Source organism: Punica granatum, chromosome 1, assembly GCF_007655135.1.
Source record: "Punica granatum isolate Tunisia-2019 chromosome 1, ASM765513v2, whole genome shotgun sequence".
NCBI lineage: Eukaryota > Viridiplantae > Streptophyta > Magnoliopsida > Myrtales > Lythraceae > Punica > Punica granatum.
The window spans coordinates 9,757,602-9,764,882 of NC_045127.1; the positions used below are offsets into that span (position 1 = coordinate 9,757,602).

At 46.7% G+C, this 7,281-nt stretch overlaps 1 non-coding gene across 1 annotated transcript; it reads right to left on the reverse strand.

Annotated features, from left to right (window-relative positions):
- Window positions 1-109: 109 nt before the first annotated feature.
- Window positions 110-190, reverse strand: LOC116193394. The gene has a single exon (XR_004154301.1). It is a non-coding gene; the product is annotated as a small nucleolar RNA Z199 (small nucleolar RNA).
- Between the last annotated feature and the right edge of the window lie 7,091 nt (window positions 191-7,281).

A 7,281-nucleotide genomic window follows, 5' to 3' on the forward strand; every position in this document is an offset into this window, starting at 1 on the left:
AGTCTTCCTCATCACTTCTCGTATAAACAATTTCGAAAAGCATCAATCTTTGATTGTTAGATATTGAAGGAGTTTCAAATAAGGCTAAAGGAGAAGAATTGAGATCAGAAATCATCAGAGACTTAAATACAAAGGAATCATGGAACCAAGTTCTATCATATTGTTGCAGTTTTTTTTCCCTTCACTGATCACTCCTTGACATTAGAACGGAGCCAAACCAGCAAGAACAAGCAAGAGAAACATCAAGTCGGCAATGATCAAAAGCTAGGGAATCAATTAGAAGCTTATGAGATAGAAAAGGAAAAGCATGGATGAGTCCGACGAAGCTCGAGAAGGTCGTCAATGGCGGGCTCTCTCTCTCCCCCTGTAATTGGCGCTGATCGACAAGCTGCTCGTCTTTCTCTGCAATTTCCCGGCGAAGATAATCTCTCTCGGCCCTGAGGTTAGCGAGCTCCGCTTGGATGGCTACACTTGGGGTGGGAGGTGCCCCGGATGGTTCGTCATCTTTGTCTTGTGGAGAGTTGGCGAGATCCTCGTGGGTTGCTAGACCCCATCGATAAAAGCGAAGGATGTACTCCTCTGTAGCCTAAAAATCTCGTTCCTCATGGGTCGAATGCTCGGGGAAGTACAGGCGCTCAGGAACCATTGTTCGCCATGCGGCCAAGACCTATTGGATGCTATTTTGGCGATCCACGGATGTTTGATCCTCCCGCCAAATATGTTCGAATTTAGTCCGTGCCGTATCCTCCGGGACTATCTGTAGGCCACCGAGCTGCCTCACTACTCGCGCTGGAAAATAAGTGGTAGACCCCGCATGACTTACGAGTGGGACTCCATTAAAATCAGAACATCTAAGGGCCATGGGTTCGGGTGGCATCCACGCAGCACACCACTTGAAGCCCTTAGGCGGTATTCGCGAAAAACCTTCATCCACTCGGAGATCTTGCGTTCTTCAACGCGCATGAGGGAGAGCAATCGAGAAATAATCGACTCCGAGCCATTAAAATACATAACCGGGCGCACTAGACCGAAGGGGTTTGCGTGGCTTTGAAACCAAATTTGTAAAAGGATGGGGGATCCTCTTATTCTTCGGTCGCATGTTCTCAAAACACGGTCGAGGGACCGAACGGTCTCAGCTACAAGGGCTACCTCGTAACTGCGCCCTCCGACCACTCGGAGGACAACGCTGGCCAAGGTCGCGTCGATGAGACCATGCGAGCGAGGGAATAAGAGGGTCCCGAAAATTAGTAGTAAAAGAGCATGACATAAATCCTTTCGAAGAAAATCCCCTTGGACCTTGTGTGCTCGGGACTCAATAAAAAGGAGAAGTTTCTCGATTTCTATCTCCGTGATGCTGGAGTATGCGAGTTCAACATTCAAACGAGTCGTCGGAACCCCGAGTAGGCGTGAGACTAGGGTTGATCGGGCAGTGTGGAAGTTGCGTTCCACAATGTTGTGGACAACTGCAGTTTGACCGATGAGTGTCCGGTACTCCTCAATGGTCGGCGTGAGCTCAGTACCCTGTATGTCGAAGACGGCACGACTTGGGTTCCAAAATGTGATGGCGGCCTCGAGGAAATTCCAATCGACGCGTCGGGTGGCCAGCAAGGGAATATCTCCTACGAATGCAACGATATAGTGGCGGTCGACCGGGCGCAGCGTCGTTCATATGCGGGCAATCTCCTCGAGTGGCGGTGTGACTCTGTCGAGGCGCGGACAGGAGAACGAGTGCGGCATCCCTTACCAAGATGAAAGGAAGATCGACTTAAGACTCATTAATGCGAATGGCATCCTAAGTGTGAAAATTTACATGATGCATGCTTGCGAAAATATAAATGTCCACGGCTTAATTAATGTTACAAGGTAAATGTCTCTCAAAACGAAAAGGACTCAAAACGGCGCGCAGGTCGACTCTAAAGACTATCGCAGAAATCAGGATGGTATGCATGGAGCTCCTGCAGAATGCATGGTTTTAGTGCTACAGGGACCATGCTACGGAAGGATAGGGGCTCCCGACTCAAGGGTATCAATTCCTTAAAATCGGGGAGGGATCTTTGGGGGCCTAATCGACGGTCCAACCGTGCGACGTACCCTTACTCGGAACCCCTATCTAACCGGTGTTTCCTAATATCGGTCGTGGGACGCGACCCATCGGAATCTAAAGCTAGTATGATATGCAATGTATGTGTAGGAAATAAATGTACGGAAAGTAAATGAACCGTAAGTAAAAGAAAGCGGTAAATAAACAAACAAACAGACAAGCGGAATCGAGCTCGAACCCTCTAAATGTCCCCAGTGGAGTCGTCAAGCCGTGAGCACCCGAATTTCTTCTCGTCGGGGCATGCATGCGCGCGCCTAAATGCAACGCGACTTGGGAGTGTTCACCTTCCCAGGGACGCGCGACGGACACACGTGAGAAGGAGTCGCCACTACCTGTTTACGACCCGAAGGTCGAGGGCCGGTGAGTTGCCCGGGTCTAGGGGTATAGGATACACCTAGTATGCTAAGGCAATGGCCTGTACGGAACCTGAAATTTCGAATTCGGGGGTTCTATTACGTGTGGGCCTATATCCCACACGCCCTTTCGGTACTCTAGCTTGCTAGGCTTGCCGTTTTATTTATTTACAGCATGATTTAGGGTTGCATTTGACTCATCCGTTTTGACACCGTAAATTCGAATAAACACTCAAACCGTCCACTCTCCGACCGGGATTATTACATGAATAAATATACAACATAAACCCTTACATTGTTCTCTCAAATAAATAAAAGACAAATTACAATAACTGAATCCCGGTCAGTTCGCGTTCGGTCATTATTTCACTCATGTTCACCGTATGATTTTGGAAAAGAATGAAAATTAAATTAAATGCACGCTCGGTGTATGAGGGCATTGGACCCCGTGATCGACGGTTTGGGGCGTTGAACCCTATGTGAATCGTGTCCTAAAGGATCGGGCTCGGTCCGCATAACAAACAAGTGCAAAAATGTAACAAGCACGCTCAAATAAACAAACAATTGGGTTTTTTGTTGTCGCCGAATTTACGTGAATTAACTGATTATTAACCGGGGTATCTTAGCATACAAATCCTACCTTAAAACAAACAAAAGGAGTGATAGATAGGGCATATAACATTCGGCATTATTTTAACGGACCCGACAGACATGATATCTGTAGTCAAGTCCTGAATGTGTGGGTTATTTTTAGATTATTCTGTATCGTGACAATATGGCTTTTACAGATTAAGAGTATTTTCACCTAAAACCCAAAACCTAACCATCTGCTTGACTATTTACCCATGTTTGATTAAGCCGAGTTTGAGATGAATTTGTTTTCCCATGTTTTGACCAGTTCTATGCACAAACCTACGCTAAGATTACGGCAGGACAAGAACCGGTAGTCATTCCCTTGAATCGATAAATATGTTTGTGCATGAAAATCAAGATTACGATGCACGTATCTCGGTGTTTTTGAAATTGTGAATTTGAAAAGAGCATGGCCAACAGTTCTTGAACTGTCGACGTGATTACAGATTGTTAATCGGTAGGTACAATGGAGGCGAACTAGGCCGTGGGTTGCTGGGCGCGGGCCGAGCTGCTAGACACGCACGGACTGGGCCGTTGGGCGCAGGAACGGGCTGGCTATTCACGGGCATTCCCTGTACGATCCAAAAGAAATGGAAACCGACCCGATTAGTGTAGAAAGGGAACCTAGGAGAAGAGGTGAGTCGATGGAGTTAACGGGACCGCGAGCTCAAGGAAATTCGGGCGTCGGCTGGGAGTAGAATCTGAGAGCAAGCTATGGGCGTTGTGGACGAGTTGTGGGGTCGTGACACCGAGGAGCTAAGGGAATTCGGAAGTTCCCGTCTTCCCCAAGTCGAGCTACGGGTTCTTTTCTTCTTCTTTTTTTTTTTCCGAAAAACCCTGAGGTAGAGAGAGCGAGAGCGCGGAAGTTCTTTGTGGTGGAGTCGCGGCTAGGGTTTCATGAGGCCTCCCCCTTCAATCCGAGCGAGTTTAGGGTTTTATTATTTTTATTCTTGCCGAATGTGTTGCCTTTTTTTCCATAATGAGCTGCGATTTTTTTCTTTCCAAAACGAGCTACGGGTTTCCTTTTATATCCGGCTGAAAGAAAAGAAGAAGAGAGGTGAAGAATGTGGCGGCTAGGGTTCCGTTTTCTTTTTCCTTCCATTAGGGTTTTCGGTTTTTTTTAGGAAAAAGGAAGAAGAGAAGGAAGAAGAGAAGGAAGAATCGGGGGAAAAAAGGAAGGAATGAGGAAGATGACAAAAATAGATGGGGGGGATTGAGGGGCAACGGTCAAAGTTGACCGTTGCCTTTTTTTTAATTCGAAAATTCAAATTTAACGCACGTGGAGATTAAAATTCTCGTCTTTGCAATTAGATGTCCAAAAAATGATTCGGGACCGGCATTGTGTTCAGAAAAAATTTATGAATCAATGTTATGCAATAAAATATTTTCCGGCCATGAGTTTTCTTCTCGGATTTGAAAATTGACGTCGACGCTCGCGAAATTCAAAGACACCCCGTAAAAATATTTTTTATAAAATTGATGTTAAATTAGAAAAATGTCACTATTTCAAAGGCCATGAATGCTCGAGCAATTTACTAGAAATACTTCCCTCATATGGGTGACAAAGTGACGATTTTGTCCCCTTGGAGCCAGTGGACCGAAATGGGGTGCTGACAGCTTGTCCCTCTTTGGTTGCGTGCTCAGATAGATGATGCAGCCAAAGACCATAAGAAGCACCCCGTCTGATCTCGGCAACCATCCCGGCGTCTTTCCCCATAGCCACTTGTTCTCTTTGGTTTTGGATTCATGGGAGGGAGTTGGATAAACGTATGTACCTGAAAGTAGTGAAGAGGTGGCTTATGAATCCGAAAACAATAAAGGTGGGCTTATGGCCCTGAAAGCAGTAAAGATAGGTTTACGGGCCCAAAGAAAGTAAAAAGGTGGGTGTCCAAACCCAAAGCGATAAATGGTGGGTGTTAAAACCCAATGCAATAAAACGGTGGGTATCCAAACCCAAAGCAATAAATGTGGGTGTCTAAACCCAAAGCAATAAATGGTGGGTGTCCAAACCCAAAGCAATAAATGTGGGTGTCCAAACCCAAAGCAGTAAAAGGTGGGTGTCCTAACCCAAAACAGTAAATGTTGGTGTCCAAACACAAAGCTGTAAAAGGTGGGTGTCTAAACCCAAAGCGTAAATGTGGGTGTCGAAACCCAAAGCGGTAAATGTGGGTGTCCAAACCCAAAGCGGTAAATGTGGGTGTCCAAACTCAAAGTAATAAATGGTAGGTGTCTAAACCCTAAACAGTAAAATGTGGGTGTCGAAACCCAAAGTAATAAATGGTGGGTGTCCAAACCCAAAGTAGTAAATGTGGGTGTCCAAACCCAAAGCAATAAATGGTGAGTGTCCAAACCCAAAGCAGTAAATGTGGCTGTCCAAACCCAAAACAATAAATGGTGGGTGTCCAAACCCAAAGCAGTAAATGTGGATTCGATCATCAAGGATGGCCCGAGAACGCGAGAGAGTTGACTTGGGCCCGATAATGCCGACGGATTTGTCAGATGATGGTGCTAGGTGCCTCCTTGAGGGCCATTCGCTCGAGTTTGAGATTGCGATCTTGTCGCATGAGGCAGACATGAGTCCGTCAAGGAGAGACACCTCTTAGGATCCACATGCCCATACCTGCATAGGAGGGTGGCAGCTAACGGTCGTTGTCAGTCGCGTGAAACAGCTGGAATTACGATGTGCAAAGGAAATCTATGTAATGATGTTTCGGGGATCTGAATTTGGTGGCCATTTGAGGGGTGGCCGGTCCCGAATTCATGTTTGACCAAAAGAAAGGCTTTTCGCAAAATGAGGGCATGGCCCACAGAGCTTTGAGTAAAGGTAAAGGGAAGGACCTTTAGGATCCTCCAAATTAAGGATACGACAATTCGATCCCATTTCGAGGCATGTCTCGAGCCTTGAGAGTCGAAGAGAGTTTGCTTGCGTTGAGGACTGTCGAACCACTACTAATTGTAGCTTCACGCGGGGTGTTGCTGTTCTTTCGTGGTCGAACCGACAATTGCCCCTAATTTTTGCCCAGGCCGCAAAACGTGTGACAACCTGACGGGGTATTTTATTTTGACTTTTCTCTCATGAATGCTCTCCTTTTACTACGACCGTCCAAGATAGGGTCCGATCGCATTTCTCGATTTCTCTAACTTTTGCCTAGACCGCCCTTTGTGGGTTTTCAGCCTAGCAATGATATGATTTATGCTCTACTTTTGCCACGGCTCCCCTTTGAGGGATTTTAAGTCGTGCCCTCTCGTTCCCTAACTTTTGCCTAGGTCGCCTCGAGGAGGTTTTCGACCTAGCAGGAAAAATTATTCTTTTCTCTCAAGGGTGATCTTAGATGGAAAGAGTACAGGTGCTAATAACAGGATGCGCTGAGGCGACATGAGTGTGGAGTCTGGAGAATACAGAAGAAGACAAAGGTCGGAAATGTGGCTTACAGCCTGCGGGGACATAAAGAGGCTGCAGAATGACGAAGAAGGCTATCAGGGATAATACTTCTTGAGGGCGTCAGCGTTGACTGGGAGCGCGTTTTCGGTCCCGTCCATGTCATTTAAGATAATTGCCATTCCAAAGAAGGTTTTCTTGACGACGAAGGGTCCGTCATATTTGTATGCGAACTTGCTCCGAGAGTCAGGTGTAATGTGAAGAACCTTTCGCAGGACGAGGTCACCGGGGTTGAACTCGCGGTGGCGGACCCTTGCATTGAACGCTCGGGCCATTTTTTGTTGGCAGCATTGGCCGTGGCATAACGCTATTAGCCACTTCTCGTCGATGAGATTGAGCTGTTCGTAGTGTTGCTTCGCCCATTCTGCTTCTTCGTGCTCGGACTCGGCAAGGACCCTCATGGAAGAAATCTCAACTTTAATTAGGAGGATTGCTTCCATGCCGTAGACCAAAGAGTACGGAGTTGCCTCGGTTGAAGTGCGGATAGATGTTCGGTATGCTAAGAGAGCAAAAGGGAGCATCTCGTGCCAATCCTTATAGGTCATCGTCATTTTCTCGATGATCTTCTTAATGTTCTTGTTCGCAGTTTCCACCACACCGTTCATTTGTGGACGGTACGGCGTGGAGTTACGATGTTGTACTTTGAATTGCTCTCAGAGCTCATCGATGATCTTGTTGTTCAAGTTCTTAGCGTTGTCAGCGATGATTGTTGCGAGGACTCTGTATCGGGCGATGATGTTGCACTTGAGGAAGCG